An 18159-nucleotide genomic window follows, 5' to 3' on the forward strand; every position below is an offset into this window, starting at 1 on the left:
TGAGGCTGAGAGAGCCCTGATATTACTGAAGAAGAAGAAGAGTTGGTTCTTATATGCCGCTTTTCTCTACCCGAAGGAGTCTCAAAGTAGCTTACAGTTGCCTTCCCTTTCCTCTCCCCACAACAGACACCCTGTGAGGGAGGTGAGGCTGAGAGAGCCCTGATATTACTACTTGGTCAGAACAGCTTTATCAGTGATGTGGCGAGCCCAAGGTCAGCGAACTGGCTGCATGTGAGGTAGCACAAAATCAAACCTGGCTCTCCAGATTAGAAGTCCGCACTCCTAACCACTATACCAAGCTGTCTAACCGAACACCAACACTGAATAACTGTTCTTATATCTAACAGACTGGCTGGCCGCTGTGCAGATCCAAAATTCTACAGCTTCAATTTAGGGTTTCACAAATCCGGGAAACCCCAGGCATAAGGGGGTAATTGTATGTTGTCATAAAATCAGTGAGTATTCAACTTATCTAGGATAGTGATACATTTATTTGTATATAGCCATAGGCCTTTACAAAATATAAAATACAAATTTATAAACAGTAAAATAGAATAAAAGAACTGTATAAAAATATAACATTTAAGACCAAAGAACTGAAGCAGCATACATGAGTACAAAGTGCAAGAGTATTAAGAGCTTGCCTTAACAATGTTGGCCCTTATTTTCCTTGCAGCCAAAGCAAAAAAAGCAGTTTTATATGTTATTTTATCAACCTGGTCAGATAAAAGATAGATTGTCTTTTCAGCAACAGAGGGCAGGTAGGAGCCCCTTAAAATCTCATTGAGGTATTTGGCCCTGGGTTGAGTGTAAAGTAAGCAGTCAAATATATAATGGGGTAAATCCCCCAGAGCTTGTGCACCACAGATACAAAAACGCTGTTTTTTTGGCGTACAGTTAAAACGGCCAGCTAAAACCTCTGTGGGCATCGTTTCAAACCGGAGTGATGTCAAAGCTGCTCTGAGTGTGTGGTTAGTAATCTTAATTAGGTAAGAGGATCTACAGTGGTCATATTTAAATTGCTTGAACCATGTTGCTGAGTTAATTTTCAAAATTTGCAGTTTGTCTAGCTGGGCATCACTTTTGAAAATCCAGTGCTGTTTGTTAACGTAGCTCTCAAGCATGAGAGCAGGGAAGACCGAAAAAATGTATACAGCGGCTCCTGTAAAGCCGTTCTAACGATGCTGGTAACAGTACAACGTGAGGAAACAACTACATGGGGAAAACACTTTTTTTTTTTTAGTGCAAAGTATACTATTATACACAGTTCTGCGAAATAATAGTTTTTGTTCTTTGCTGACTGGCCAAAATTGGTTATCAAACACGAGAGCAGGGAAGAAAATAAAAATGTATACAAGCGCTCCTGTAAATCTGTTTTCATGATACTGACAACAGTACTACGTGAGGAAAATTCAAAAGAATTTTCGGCTAAACATTTGGAAGAAGTTCGTGACAGAGCGTTTCCTCAGTGGAACAGGCTTCCTCAGGTGGGAAGTTTTTAAGAAAGGCTAGACAGCCATCTGACGGAAATGCCAATTCTGTGAACTTAGGCAGGTTATGGGTGGGTGGGCAAGAAGGGTTGTGTCAGGGCCTGGCTCTTGTGGCCCTTTCTTGCATGCCCATGGAAATGCTGATCACCGCTTTGGGGTCGGGAGGTAAATTTCCTCCAGGCCAGACTGACCTGGGATTCCAGGGGTTTTGGGAGGCGGAGGGGGGGGGATCATTTGGGCATTACATTTGAGTCACTGTTAGTGGGTAGGTAGTTGTGAGTTTCCTGCATTGTGCAGGGGGTTGGAGTAGATGACTCTGGAGGTTCCTTCCAATGCCACAATTCTGCAAAAACACAACTTCCTGGCCACATTTTTCTACCTACCTAGCCAAAATCTGTAGCCAGGGGAGAAAACCACCAACTCTACTCCTCTGTTTAGAATTTATTTACAGAATTATTTTTAAACCTGCCTTACTTCGAAACCAAGCTCAATTTAACCCATTTTCCAGATTGTGATTCATCTGGTATAGTGTATGCCTTTATCTGCCCTTGTATGTGGGTATGACTACCTGACAATTATGTGCATGTATGTCAGATTATAGGAGTAGAATTTTGTTTCCAAGAGGGACAGGCCTATGGATTTTAGGCGTTTTGTAACACAGAAATTATTCAGATATCCCTATAATCAATTTGAAATATCCAAACTTTTACAGCAATGGGAAACTTCCTGGATTCATACTTTGGGCTCCCGGTATCCCTCAGGGTTGCATGAAAAACTAGGTTTAACGTCTTAACTTGAAATATTATGGTTATAATCGGCCTACTGTGACTTTAAGATGTAAGCATAATATTCGGATGATTCGGTTAGACTTGCAGCAGCTGCCTTTGAATTTTATCATGAAGTGAGTCAAGCCGGGTGCTCTCAGTTGACTATACGGATGTGAATTTTGATCTCTTTATGCCTGCGGTGGATTCGTTATGCCGACAGGTTAGTGTTACTTTGTGTGTGCATTATTTAAATCTCTGTAAACCCTCCAGAGCTGCAAGGGGAGGGTGGTATATAAATACAATAAATAAATATTATGAATAAATAAATCTAGATTAGCCCTTTTTAACCTGTAGACCAGGGGTAGTCAACCTGTGGTCCTCCAGATGTTCATGGACTACAATTCCCATGAGCCCCTGCCAGCGAACGCTGGCAGGGGCTCATGGGAATCGTAGTCCATGAACATCTGGAGGACCACAGGTTGACTACCCCTGCTTTAGACCATGGATTAACTCCTGAAATACTCGTCAGGCTTTGAGGAACCCTGGAACTAATGCCAGCTGGGCACGCCTCCCTGCCACGCCCCTGAAAGTCACATGGTTACAATGTGCACAGCATCACTAATAAAATAAAATGCTTGTTTAATAATGGGGAAAGATCAGTTTCTATTAGATCCATACACTTTGCACTCTTGTTCACCATTTCAGCGTAGTTCTACCACGTTTTTCCTGTTCTCAGGCTGGAGAGTACGGCAGGAGACGTGAAGAAACTCAACAAAGCAGCCGCCGACCCAACAGTTTCCAGAAGTTTGGCCCATAAAATAAAAGCTCTACATCTGACCGCTTTAACTGCAGGAAAATGAAACCAATGGTTGTCGGCCCAAGGAAGTAGCACCGTCACACAGGCAGATCTCGTTTCAGTGGAGCAGCCTTACGCTCCACCAACAGAGAACACAGCCCTGCCTTTCTTGATAAAAACTAGTGCCAAGGAAGAAGGTGATAAGCCTGGAGGGACGCAACACAATTGGTACAACAAATGTGGGGACACCTGTGCATGAGGGTCCAGGTTCAGTATGAAGCCAAGGGAGTTGAAAGTGTTTCCAGGGTGTGCTAGCCACGGAGCTTTTATTCCAATCCCAGGGCGATTCAGTCCCTGCCCTCTACACAGAATGCGATTTCTGTTTTGATTTTGGGCGATTTAAATTTTCCTTCTGCAGCAAGGAGGATTGATCCGGAGTGACCCCACTTTTATTGTGCGATATCTTAGAGTGCTTTTAATGCTCAATATCCGGATTGGGAAACCAAGTTCCGTGGTAGAGAACCTCTGATAGGCCACACCTGGTCATGTGACAAACTTGCCTTAAAGGAGAAGCCCCTAATTTCTCTCAACTTCTGTCGGTCCTGGATTTCTCCTCCCTCCTCTGCCTTCTTCGATCCTCTCCCCCTCTCCTCCAAGAAAAGAAAGAGGCTCCCTGCCTGGCTCCTCTCCCCCCCTTCTGAACTACCCTAACCATGTGCAGAAGACAATTCTGTTTCAATGGGGAGGGGGGGAGAAGAAGACCCGAGTTCAAATCGATCTGAATTCAACAGGATTGACAATGGAATAAAGAAAGTGCAGATTCTGCCCAGAACAGTGGCGTCTTCCAAAAAAGGCTACAAAGCAGTATTGGATTCTTTGAGCAGAGCATCTGGTTAATTATTTCTCTGGTAGTAAACATTGGTTGAGCTGATAGAAGGAAAATCTGCTGAAACATTTGCTGCCATTATAGTTAACCTTCTCTCCCCCCCCCACCCCAATCTGCTCAGGCTCCTCTTCAGCTCCTGTTTTTCAGTCCAATTTTGTCTACTTGTGGCTTTGCTCACCTCCCATAAGTAGGTTCTCCAGTAGGGACATGCAAAAAAAAAAAAGGGGGGGTTCAAATTTGGGTAGATTTGGCGCACAACAACAAAAAAAATCAGTATATGCTGATACACCGGAATACAAAGGCGATACTGTTATTTGGATTGGCAAGATATTGGAAAGCTGAACCTTTTGGGTTGGAGGCATTTAAAGGGACCTAGATCCATTTAAATGCCTTGGCCCAACGAACAACGGATTACTTGGGCTGTGCGAGGAAGGCCAGTTGGAATCACTCCCCTAAATAGGCCAGCACAGCTGATCCCACAAAGAGGCTTCTCTCCCCAGAATCAGCTGAGGCTACTTGTTGGGCTGTGTGGGGAGGGCCGATTTGAACTGCGCACTCCTACAGCCTGACAAACTGCTGATCTGCAGAAAGAAGCCTCTCCACAGATTGCTTGGGTTGTGTGGGAGTTACAATTTCAGGGGAATGCCAGGTCCCACCTGGAGGCCGGCATCCATCCCCAGAGAATCCTGCGGTGATGGGAAACACCAGCTGGGGCCAGCCTTCATACCCTTGCAGGAGGCTTTACGCTAGGGGGGCTTCCCTACCACAGCGCTGTCTCTTCTTGCTGCGTAAGAGGAAGAACATTTTCCCACCTGCCCCTCAGCGCAACAAACTTTCCGCGTGCAAAAGGCCGCCTCTGTGTTTCGTCAGCCGATCGTCTTCTGCGTGCACCAAATAATATCTGGAGCTCATCGTATCTAATGTGTTAGTCGAAAGGACTTGGAGGGGGGGGGAGGCCTTATAATATCAGCTCGTAAATCTATCAGACCTCTTGGCAGATGGCAGGGAGGGGCGGGGTTGTCGAGAAAGATGGCTGAGCTGAAGCCACGTTCTTTTTTTTTCTTTTTTTTTGCCGAACGAAGCCATTGCACAGAACGGCCCGAAGATTCTTCGGTCCTCAGCTGCGTTGATTCCAGGCCAAGGAATCCTGAAGCTGTGAGCGTAGGGATTCTCCCGTGGCCCCATGCATCTCCAGCTGCTTCACAGAGCCACGAGCCAGGCCCTTGCGAGCGCTGGAGAAGAGGCCAAGCGTTAGTCACCATGCGAATTCTTCCTCCAGCAATGCGGGCCTCCTCTGGACCGGGCGATTCCTCTGAGAAGCACCGTCAGGAGTCCTGACAGAAAGCTCGACGGAGACGTCAGAGCAGCGCTGCAGCAGCTGAATGGGCTTCCCGAGGAATCCTGGGATATTACATCACAATTAGGGCTGCCGGACTCCAGGCTGGAGATCTTCTGGAATCAGGGACGGTTTAAGGATTTGCAGGGCCCATAGCGCCAGAGTCAGAGCGTGGCCCTTGTTAGTTGTTTTGTGAGGTCCCGTCAAGATGGGTTCTCCATCTCTGGAAAATTGTAAGCAGAGGCTGGATAGCCATCTGACGGAGAGGCTGGTTCTGTGAAGGCTCAAGGAGGTGGCAGGTTACAGGGGATGAGCGATAGGGTTGTGGGTGTCCTGCATGGTGCAGGGGGTGGGACTAGATGACCCAGGAGGTCCCTTCCAACTCTATGATTCTAAGTCATTTCTGACTCATGTTGACTTGATGAACAAAGGCCCATCCTCCAGCTTTGTCCACAGTCACTTCTGGAAGCTTTTGTAAGGTCAATCCACTTTTGTCTTTAAGACCCGCAACCCTGCCCACGCTAACTTGACAGTAGGCACCGCTGAAGGTCCAGGCAAAGGTACTTACAACGACACTGCATCCTTCAACAGAGAGCCATACGGCAGAACAAGCTAGGTCAAAGGAACACTGAGCCCAATGGAAGCTTGAAAATGTTATTCAAGGGAGAAGCTTCCATGTGCCTGCACACTTTGTTAGATACAGGGGGCAGGAGTGGAGGAAGGATCCACTTTGAAAGTTGCCACCCAGTTTGCCATGAATGTAGCTAAACCCTTCCATTTTTTTGCTGCTTCAGAGGGAAGCAAAAACGCCCTTGGAGGAAAGCCTTCAACACAAACAGTGATTCTGTAAACCCGTGGTTCTCAACCTGCGGGTCGGGACCCTCTCTCACGCGCAGGCACAAAGGAGTGGGCACACAGGAGCAGAACTATCGAGGCAGTGTGGAGGCGGCCAGTGCCATGGCTCCTCCGTTGCCGGCTGCTGCCACATCTCCACCACCTCCGCTGCCGCCACCTGCCAACACCTGCTACCACTGCTGCCACCCACTGCTGCTTGCTGCTGCCACTGCAGCCACCAACCAGATGACCCCACAGACAGGTTGAGAACCACTGCTTTAAAGGGAAAGCCGTAACTTCTCTCAGCAGATATTTTCCTATTGGATTTATTCCCCTTCCTCTGCTGTCTCCAATTCCTCTCCCCCCCTAGCCCGTTCAAGAAAAGAAAGAGGCTCCTGATGCGCTTGCCTCCCCTCCCCACTCTGAGCTTCCCCAATCAAGTGCAGAACACTTTCTGTTTCAATGGGGGTGGGAATAGAGGAAGACCCAAGTTCAAATCGATCTGAATTCAGCAGGATCCACAACGGAATAAACAAAGTAAGTGCAGAATCAGCCATGGTGAGTATTCAGATGAGAGACCACCAAGGGAGACCACGGTTGCTACAGACAGAGGCTTGCAATGGCAGATTCAGGTGGGGAGCTGTGTTGGTCTGAAGCAGCTGAACAAAGTTTGGGTCCAGGGTCACTTTTAAGACCCACAAAGTTTTATTTAAAATACGAGCTTTCATGGGCAGGCACACTTCTTCAGAAATAGTGAAACGAAATTTCGTCAACCATTACATATAGGTAGAAAGAGGGTAGCAGCAGTGCAGGGGGGGGGGTGTTAATTGCCAAGCAGGGCGAGTTGCAGACATAGGAACCTGGATTAAAGCTGAGATAGGACTAATGCCTCCACAGGTCTTAATATCACATTCTCTGTTTGGACTTATTTTAATAGTTTTTATAACCTGCTTTTCACTGCTTGAAGGACTCTCAAAGAGACAATTGTCTTCCCTTCTTCTCCCAACAACAGACACCCTGTGAGGGAAGTGGGGCTGAGAGAACAGAACTATCAGGACTGTGATGAACCCAAGATCACCCAGCTGGCTGCATGCGGAGGAGCGGAGAATCAAACCCAGCTTGACAGATCAGAAGCCGCCGCTCTTAACCACGACACCAAGCAAGCCCAGGTTCATCTTCTCCTCGCTCTGCAATGAATGCTCAGTTGAGAGACATTGGACTAACTACACACTCTCCACCAAGCCTACCCCACTGGGTTGTTGGGAGGATAAAACAGAGGTGAGGAGAACAATGTGAACAGTTTGGAGTGCCAAGCGGGGAGAAGGACCTGGGATTAATAAATCAAATGGCCATCTGCTGCTCATGCCATGAGCTATTTAGGATACGGCACAGCAGGGTGCAAAGTCTTAGTGCTCGTGGACTGAACTGTTGCTCTTTCAGTCTCTAAACAATTCTTAAAGCATCAATTAAGGTCAGAACCCAGATGAGGGCAAAGAAAGGACAGTTCCCTCTAATCCAACCCCCTGCACTATGCAGGACACTCACAACCTTATCGCTCCTCCCCTGTAACCTGCCACCCCCTTGAGCCTTCGCAGAATCAGCCTCTCTGTCAGATAGCTATCCAGCCTCTGTTTAAAAATTTCCAAAGATGGAGAACCCACCACCTCCCGAGGAAGCCTGTTCCACTGAGAAACCGCTCTGTCAGGAACTTCTTCTGGATGTTTAGATGGAATTTCTTTTGAATTAATTTCATCCCATTCGTTCTGGTCTGTCCCTCTCGGGCAAGAGAGAACAACTCTGCTCCATCCTCCATATGGCAGCCTTTTAAATACTTGAAGATGGTTACCAGATCCCCTCTAAGTCATCTCCTCTCCAGGCTAAACAGATCAAGCTCCCCCAACCTTTCTTCATAAGTCTTGGTCTCCAAACCCCTCACCATCTTTGTTGCCCTCCTCTGGACACGCTCCAGTTTGTCAACATCCCTCTTCAACTGGGGGGCCCAAAACTGAACACAGTACTCCAAGTGAGGCCGAATCAGAGCAGAGTAAAGCGGTACCATCACCTCCCGTGATCTGGACACGATACTCTGTGTGATACAGTTCAAAATCCCATTTGCCTTTTTAGCCACTGAGTCGCACTGCTGACTCACGTTCAATGTATGGCCTACTACATACCAGTTGCTGGGGGCAGGGGAGGACCAAAACAGGGTGGGCTTTTGTCCTCTGCACACCTGCTTGGGGACCCTTCTGGGGAACCTGTTTGGCCATAGCAGGAAATTGAGTGCTGCTCTAGATGTATCGCTGATCTGATGCATGAGGTCAGCGTTTGCTTATGTACGGAACCATCTTTGCCCGTAAGCAAAGCTCCCGGTGAAAATCGCTGGAAGCACCTTCCACCGAAAGAAAAGAAATACGAGATTTGGGGAGGAGAGGAGAGGAGAATTTGGCTCACGGCTCAACCGAACAAGCGCAGTTCCTACCCTCTGCAACCCTACCAGTCTCTATCGGCAAATCTGAGCGCTTGGAAAGCAGCGTGAACTGAAGATAATATAAAACAGCTTAGCGGAGACCTTAAATATTTACATTTTTCGTTCGACTGCACGTCAAGTTGACATTTTCTAACATTTAAAAATTATCTACCTGGCAGTTCGACCAAATTGGAATTCGACCACAACAGAAAGGCCGGTGTTTACACACATTAATACTTTCCATTTATGAAATACCAAAATCCAGTTCAACGAACAGACAAAATGCCTGCTAGGAACGGAGCAGATTCCTCCGGCAGTCGACGGCCGAATGCCACGCAGAACTCTCAACAACAACCCCTCCGTGAGTGTCAAATCCAGTATCTCCATCTCCTTACAAAGGCCAGTGACTACAATGTTCCTTTCGAGGATGCCAAAGAAATTTGACGGGATCAATGTTTGACACAAGTTTTGTGGCTCCCCCGGTTGAAAGAATTTATCCTTAGCCTTCTGACGTCCAATATTCTTAGACTGACTTTCTTTGTTGGGAAAACAAAAATTGACAGCCAAATCCTCCAGTTGTTGTGCAAGAGTCGGGAAAATGGCACCGGGATGCTGAAACTTTGGCATGGCTGTTGTTAGGGAACGCACGCTCCAGTGCCAATCCCCAAAATATACCCTTTACCGAAAACCCTGGGAGTTGAAACGCAGGCTCTGCCATTTTGGGCGGGCATCGTAACAAACATCCCCCTGAAAATGATGGAAGAGGGGGAACATATCCACATCCCAATGCACATTCGAAGGCACCTTTCGAAACATATCCACTTTACGATAAAGGTAACATGGGCTGAGTCATAACCAACTCAAGGCAAACCATGAGCAGAGGGGGTTAACCCAGTGCTTTCCTCAGCATAGCAGATCCTTTTTCCCTTGGGGGCCACTCACTCAAGTCCTGATTGTGGCCAGCCCTGCTTAACTTCTGAACTCTGCCAATGCTGGCTAGTTTGGGTTAATAGGGATCGACAGTGAGTTGTCCAGTTGCAAGGAACTTATGATGGCCGCCCACCCACCCCCCATGGGGTTTTCAAGGCAAGAGGCGAGTGGAGGTGCCTGACTCCACAAAATCTTCCTTTGTGGTCTCTCATCCAAGTATCGATTCTGCTTGGGTTCCAAGCTCTGATGAGACCCAAGTAAGGATTCTCAAGTAAGGATTCTGAGACATTTCATGGCCCTCCATAGGAGATGACAAGGCAGAAAGGGGAGTAACTGCACTGAAATAAAAAGGAGAAGGAAGAGCCTAATGCTGGAGAAGAGCCTAATGCTGGGAGCGATCGGGGGCAAAAGAAGAAGGGGGCGACAGAGAATGAGGTGGCTGGATAGAGTCACTGAAGCAGTTGGTGCAAACTTAAACTTAAACGGGGAATGGTAGAGGACAGGAAGGCCTGGAGGATCATTGTCCATGGGGTCGCGATGGGTCGGACACAACTTCACAACTAACAACAACAACATTGTGACATTTTAACGGTTCATTGTTTCCTGTGTCAATGCTCTCACTGTGCCCGTCCTTCTCAGCTGATTAATCCATCAGCATATATCTGCCAGACCTACTGCTTTCCAGTGACTAAAGCTTATAAATTTCTGTTCTTGGGAGAAACTCCCCCCCACACACAAAAAAAAAACCCAAAAAAGACTTATATGGGAACCTTATTGTTATTTTAATCTTCAGTGCCTTTAATATTTGGTAATGTGGTAACTGGGGGGGGGAATACTACAGGCATGAATCACAGACGGACAAAGTGCCCCAAGGATAGGATTGCCCACTCTGGGTTCAGAAATATTTGGAGATTTTGGCAGTAGAGCCTGGGGAAGGTGGGGTATGGAGACCTCAGCAGGGTATAATGCCATAGAGGCCACCCTCCACCGCAGCTATTTTTCTCTCAATTGTAATAGCAGAAGATATCCAGGTGCCACCGGAGGCTGGCAACTCTACCCAAGGATGAGGTGCTTTCTGTGTGAAGAAATGCAAAATGGCCCGTCTGTTCAAAGGCACATGCAAAGAATGGAGTGTTGTGGCCAGGCATAATTGCAGAGGTTAGCTGTGTTGGTCTATGGTGGAACAGCTAGATCTGAGACCAGTGGCACCTTAAAGAGTGACAAGACTTAGGGGGCTATAAGCCGATGGTATTGGACTCAAACCAAAATGACAGAGATCCTCACCATCTGGCATTACTGTAGTAAGTCCCTGGTAACTTTAAATATATTGGGAAGAAGAAGAAGAAGAAGAAGAAGAAGAAGAAGAAGAAGAAGAAGAAGAAGAAGAAGAAGAAGAAGAAGAAGAAGAAGAAGAAGAAGAAGAAGAAGAAGAAGAAGAAGAAGAAGAAGAAGAAGAAGAAGAAGAAGAAGAAGTTGGTTTTTATACGCTGCTTTTCTCTATCAGAAGGAGTCTCAAAGTGGTTTACATTCGCCTTCACTTTCCTCTCCCCACAATAAACACTCTGTGAGGTGGGTGAGGCTGAGAGAGCCCTGATATTACTGCTAGGTCAGAACAGCTTTATCAGTGCTGTGGCGAGCCCAAGGTCACCCAGCTGGCTGCATGTGGGGGAGGAGCGGGGAATCAAACCCAATTCGCCAGACTAGAAGTCCACTCTCCTAACCACTACACCAAGCTGGCTCTCTTAAAAGAAGTTATCCAGACAAAGAAGCCCTACAGGCAGAATGTGAATTATTAAGGAACAGTGCATGAATCTTGTTGCTACTGTCAGTGTCGCAGGTGGGACTTGGACATGGGAGATCTCGATTCAAACCCCCCCTCTTCAGTGCCACTCGGTGGGTGAATTTGAACCAGTGACTCCCCCTCAGCCAAACCTATTGCAGTTCACTAAGGGTAGACTAGAGTTACCAAGTGGAGCCACTAGGGTAGTGATTAACTATAGATGAACAAAAGCAAGGGTCAGCAAAGGGAAGATGAAAGGAACAGAAGAAAGTCAGTCGCAGGACAAGGATTGCAAGGGCAATCTGCAGGACCACGGACAGCTCCGAAACAGACAACTTGCTCCGACCATTCTTGGAGCCCTTGCTGAGCAGGTGCAAGGTCTGAAATTTGAACCAAGCCTCCCTCCCTTCAGTGAGGGCCTATGAGAGCCATTTATTGGCTCTCCTCTGGCATTCCATGTTTTCAATGAAGGCATTCTTCTGTCTCAAGCAAAGAAGGCTAAAGTGCCCCTGGGATCTTAAGGCTGAATGGTTCTTTAGAGGATGCTCCAACATCTTGGGTTTTAGGGATGGATCCCTGGATCCATGATGGATAATTCTGCTCCCTCATCAGTCCACTCTTACCTCCACTGGGCTAGCTGAACCCTCTGATGCCACATCTTTCAGAGAGCTACTGGGATCTGAATAAAGTATCACCCCTTCCTTCGAGCCACGATAGGATTTGCTTACTGGGAGTCCACTTGGCCTCTAGAGCCTACAACTTAGGACTACGGTTGCATTTACTGCAGTCAACGTCCGGAGCTCTGCTGGAAGAACTAAGTTACTGAGGCTTGGTTTCGAAAAGGCCACGGACCCACAAATAAACCACGTGGCTTTGCCGACTATGGCCGGAAGACATTGAATCATTGAATTATTATGCATTCCAGCCTAGACTCACCAAAAAAACCCCAATAATGCATTGTATGTTACTACATCAGGGTGTGAGAACTGCTTTCCTGCTTTCCTTCTGGGCATGCTTGTAGGACAGGGGTAGTCAACCTGTGGTCCTCCACATGTCCAATTCCCATGAACGTCTGGAGGACCACAGGTTGACTACCCCTGTTGTAGGAGACTAGAACCATAAGGGTTCTGGATCAAATCAAGCCTTGCGTCTTCCTATAAGCTAAAATGACTCAGCTGAGGCTATCACGCATTGGGCAAGGTATGAGAGCAGGGGTGGTCAAACTGCGGCCCTCCAGATGTCCATGGACTACAATTCCCAGGAGCCCCCTGCCAGCATTCGCTGGCAGGGGCCTCCTGGGAATTGTAGTCCATGGACATCTGGAGGGCCGCAGTTTGACTACCCCTGTATTAGAGGATAAGAGTCATTGGAAAAGACTAGGAAAAGTTGAAGGCAGGAGGCCATGAGGAACACCCAACATGAGATGGATTGACTCAGGGGAGGAAGCCCCAGTTTGCAACACCTGAACAAGGCTGTTAACAATAGGACATCAGGGAGGTCATTAATTTACAAGGTTGCCTTAAGACAGAAGCAACTCGATAGCAGTTCACAAACACACAAACACACACACCCCCATCATAGTTTCCACGGGACTAACCAACGGTGGCCGAGTCCTACAGCGATGTAGGAAGGCTCAATCCTTTGCAAGCAAAGGAACTTTTATTGAATCAACGAAGCAGCAAACGTCTTGCTCTTCATACTGCAAGGGAGATTGGCGTTTTTAATTGAAATTTGGGCATGGTTAGCGGCACAAGGAAACCGGGAGCACTGGTGCCAGCAGAACAAGGCCTGGAGGACTGGGCGTTTCTCTCTCCCTTTTTGCAGGTAAATTAAAACCTGGGTCCTGCTTTTCAAGCAAACCTTTAGAATGAGCCAAAGGCTGCTTGGTCCTTCCTTCTCAGCCTCCAGTGCTCTGTGTGCACCAGGCCAGGGGCACCGTCACAAGTTTGGGACAAGCAGGTGGCTCATTACCTGCCCAAAGTTGTATCAGGGAAGGGTCCCGCGGGGATGTCCATGCTTTAGCACACAGTGTTTTTACGTTCCTTGCCTTTTGTAAGCTGCTTTAAGTCCCCAGAATGGGAGGGAAAGCCGGATAAAAGTCTTCTGCAGTAAATAAGCGAAACAACACCAGTTGGATGAAATATAACCTTGACCTCGAGTCGCCCGCCCATGTTTAAAACTAATAGCCTGGTCTACCCTGGCTCTCTTTGCTGAAGTTGGCTGATTGGCCTACATTCTTCCATAATGTCGACCAGCTGTGTGTACGCATGGAACACAAACAGACAATAAACAGATTTAGAATCCTTTTCATAATAGAGCCAAATCGAGCTGCGAAGTGACAAACAATAATGAACCCAAAAGAAGAGGGGGGAGAGGGGGGGGCCGCGCTGGAGAGATTACATTCCAGATTCCTGAGAATGAAAATCTTGATGCAGTCGAGCTGGTGGGTGTGCAAATGAGCCCTGACGAAGGCAAAGAGAAAGAGGCTTCAAATACAGAATACAGAATGGTTTTTAAAAAGATTAAACGGTACAGCCAAAACAGCACAACTAAGCGCCATGCACAATCCTCCAACAACACATGAATGTTGCAAGGTAGCCATACCGCAATGCGTGGTCCACGGTGGGCTCATAGAGGTCCACTCTTAGCCAGTACAGGGTTCAGATATGAGCAATTTGCCCTGTTTTGTTAACAATACCTTGTCTACTTCTCGGATAATCTCCGGATCACTTTGACCTAGGATTTTATGCATTGTGTCCTTCTCGTCTACACTAGTAGATTTCAGTTTTCTCCAGTATTTAGCTAGTGATTTTTGCAAGTGGAGAAATCTAGGGCACTCCATCAATAGGTGATATAAAGTGTCAGGTACACCACAGCCATGAGGACACAACCTTTCTGCAAAGGGAATGTCCAAAAGGCGGCCTCTGGATACTCTGGAGGGAAAGATATTTAGCCGAGCCAAAATAAATGCTCTTCTAAGAGAACTGTCATCCAATATTGCTAAAATCATATTCTGCGTGATTGCTCAACTTCTGGGGTTTCCTGAAGTCTGAAGAATGTTTCAGGTCTTCTCAGGTCTTCCTCAATGGTTAAAAAGTTGATGAAGGATGGGTTAGAGCACGGGTAGTCACACTGCGGCCCTCCAGATGTCCATGGACTACAATTCCCATGAGCCCCTGCCATCGAATGCCACAGTTTGAGTACCCCTGATTTAGAGTGTGTGACTAGGCCATGGGAGACCCCAGCTTGAATCCAATATTTGCAGCACAAGCTTGCTGGGTGACCTTAAGACACTCACCCTCAACCTGATCTGCCAAACTGAGCTGCTGGAGGGAGCATAAAATAAAGGAGGAGAGAATGATTTTGTAAGCTGCTTTGTGTCCTCTTTGGGGCGGAAAAAAACAAACATTAAACAGATTCTCGTGTTCATTTTTTTCTTTGGGACAATGCGGCTGCTTGAGAAGTGCCACGCGACCCCGGCTTATTTCATCTGGCTCCTCTCTCGCTCCGAGGCAGACAGCGCACCCGGTTTCTGAAACGGCCTTTCAAGACATCCCAAAAACGGGAGAACTCCCAACAACCTGCTCTCCTTTGCGGTCGCGTCTGCAGATGATGACGAGCAACGGAGATTGAAAGCCGAAACCTGGGTGGCGACTGGGGACGAATCCCAAGATGTTTGTGGAGGAAAAAGGAGCCAGATGGCGGGTGCTGGTAGTAGGAAAGGTTGAGCAGAGTAAGTTGATAGGAAATGAGGTGGAGGGAGGGGGAATGGGGAAGGGGGAATGCAGCCCATAGTTCCATTATTAGCAAATGAACACTCTGGGGTGACTGCAAAAAAAGGGGGTGGGGGAGAGAAAAAAAGAGCTTTATGAGTTTCTTTCCCTCCCAAGGTGGATTTAAATATTTGTATCATAAGCCAGGCACAAACTTGCATCTAGGGATCAGTGAGTTTTTCGCATATTAAAAAAAAATCACGCAATGACTCAAACTATGGCCACAAAAAAAAAAAAAGCTGAAACTATGATACTAATTAAAACCATAACCTTCGGTATCGCTAATATTAGTTCCTTCCCCTCCCCCCCTTTAGAAACTGTTAATATGGGCAAAGCGTCTGGATTGAAATACTTTCCTTCCAAAACAGAATGTTCACACAGAATCCCTCTGGCTGGGGCCAAATTTTTTTACTTTTGGACGTTGCCAACAACTGGATAGGGAAAGGGAGGGGTAAGATAGGATTCAGATGTGATATTTACAAGGAACGAATATATCTTGTGGAAGCTCACCGTTTTATAGTTTGACACCCTTTTTAATGGGGGAAAACCCCTCACATTGAAGAAATCAGAACCTTCTACTGGTATTAAAAAGTTAAAACGGCTTGCTGGGCTTGGGTTTAATTATTGAAATTAAAGGATTTCCCCCACAGAGGATTTGAACAAAAATCTGCTATTCTTTCCATTTCAGACATCTCGGGTCTTTCTCTCTGCATCGCGGGACAGCTAAAGGCCCATCTAAGAGGGAAAAGGAGTAACCTCTTCCATTAGGGAGAGAAGCAGGGGTAGAAATGAAGTAAGTATATAAATATCTGTACCAGTGGCTGCTTGTGTGATTTGGCATTAAAGTGTACCGGGAATCATGTGCACAGTGTACAACTTCATCTCTTAATTTCCAGTTTTAAGCATGGAAGAGAACGTCAGTCATATGCTCGACTGTCTACTTAGGATTAGAATCATGGAATCATAGAGTTGGGAGGGACCTCTTGTGTCATCTAGTCCAACCCCCCACACAATGTAGGACACTCACAACCCTATCGCTCATCCACTGTAACCTGCCACCCCTTTGAACCTTCATGGAAGATTGCTTGCATATCTTACTCATGGTTTCTCTTAATATTTACAAAACCAGCCGGAGGGTGGAGAGAGTCCGGGGTGTCCGAGTTGGAATAGGGCCAATCAGGGTGCGGCCAGCACCACACCCTGATTGGCCCACGTCCTCCATGCCACCTGCTCGCCAGCGCCTCTGTGCCACTCATCCGCTCTGCCCAACTGAGTGCAGTGGCAGGTCATAGCAGCCGCCCGCAGCAGCAAGCAGGGCCTGTCTGAGGGGTTGCCACTGGAGAGGCAGCCATGCAGCCATCCACGACTCGGCCACCATGGCCACTAACGAAGAGGGGCCACTGGCGGCAGAGACCACGCCATGGCGGCCACTGCGGGGATGAGGCAGCCATGGCTGCGGAGCCCACCAAGGAAGAGGAGGCAGTGGCAGTGAGTCCGCCATCACAAGCACACCTACAAGCCCACTGACATCGCCGACAAAGAGGAGGAGGAGGAGGAGGCCCCGCACTGGCCGCCTCACTAGAGCCGCATGAGGACATGCCCGTCATCGCCTGATGTCCTGCCTCAGAAGTGTGTTTTGCGAAAATAAGTGTCCAGAGCTATGGCAAGCCCATACCAACAACAAAATGGTTGTTTTTTTTTGTTTTTTTTACAGAAAACTACATTTGCCTTTCTCTAGTACTGATGATAAGGAAATGGCACTAGCAACAGATCCAAGAGCTGGTATAGCACAGCACAGCACAGCGAAGAAGAAGATGAAGAGTTGGTCTTATATTCCGCTTTTCACTGCCCGAAGGGGTCTCAAAGCGGCTTATAATTGCCTTCTCTTTCCTCTTCCCACAACAGACACCCTGTGAGGGGGGTGAGGCTCAGAAAAACCTTATATCACTGCTAGGTCAGAACAGCTTTCGCAGTGCTGTGACGAGCCCGAGGTCACCCAGCTGGCTGCATGTGAGAGAGTGGGGAATCAAACCCGGCTCGCGAGATTAGAAACCGCCAGTCTTAACCACTATGCCATGCTTGCTCGCCAATACACTAAGAGGGTAATCGATTCAGCATCAAGCCCAGCTCAAACTTCCCCACTGCTATCAGCTCACTAGGCAACCCTAAGCAAATGCCGCCGCCACCCCCCCCCAGTTGATACAGCACTTAGCATGCTCATAATGCATCACTTCTACACATATTCTGTAACATAACCTAAGTTCATCATTTCCCCAGCCTCCATAGGAATGTTCATGATACTGAGCTGCCTTACAGAGAGAGAATTCTGACAGGACTGCTCTGTGAGAACAGCCCTATCAGGGCTGTGACTAACCCAAGATCACCCAGATGGCTGCCTGTGGAGAAGTAGGGAATCAAACCCAGCTCACAAGATTAGAAGCTGTGGCTCTTAACTACTACATCATGCGGTAGTGAAAAGTGGGGTATAAACACCAACTCTTCTTATCTTATGAATAAAATACTACATGGCATGGGGGCAGCTATTATGAAGAAGAAGGTCCAAAAATCAGATTATCGCCCTCCTTTCTTCATGTGGAAAACGGTATCCGTCCATGCAAGAAGCCAGGGGGCAAGTTCTCCTCTTCCCTGCAACCTCCCATGCCGCAGAACCTTTTGGTCTACAAGGGGATCCTTCGATCCTTAGCACTTTTTTTTGGGGGGGGGGGAGAGCTGCCTCCAAGAGTCCTACGATCAAATCCTGCAGAGACATCAGCTACGGTGATTCGTTCTCACAACCCGTGCGGCCCAATTACCCACTCTTTCCACTCAGAGCGTAATTTCCCCCCCCTAAAGTTATCACCGCTCTGTGAATCTTTACATAAATCAACAAGAGATAAAATAACGCACATGCAATCCGTTCGCAGCTGGTGATCCCTGCTTGTATATATCATCTTTAAAAGCCACAATTAGGCCAGCTGGCACGGAGAGGAGGGATAGGATTCAATACAGCGAGGCCCGTCTCAAACAGCTGCCTTCTCAGAACTAAATAACAATCCCAATGAAGCCAGCGCTGGCACCTGGTTTCTATTTGGGAGTGTGG

At 47.4% G+C, this 18159-nt stretch overlaps 1 protein-coding gene across 2 annotated transcripts in view; it reads right to left on the bottom strand.

The window, feature by feature from the left end:
- FGF18 (fibroblast growth factor 18) overlaps nt 1-18159 on the bottom strand; it is a 145551-nt gene that overhangs the window by 1603 nt on the left and 125789 nt on the right. The gene's annotated exons all lie outside the window — the stretch shown is intronic.

The sequence above is a fragment of the Paroedura picta genome, chromosome 1 (genome assembly GCF_049243985.1).
Source record: "Paroedura picta isolate Pp20150507F chromosome 1, Ppicta_v3.0, whole genome shotgun sequence".
Classification (NCBI taxonomy): domain Eukaryota; kingdom Metazoa; phylum Chordata; class Lepidosauria; order Squamata; family Gekkonidae; genus Paroedura; species Paroedura picta.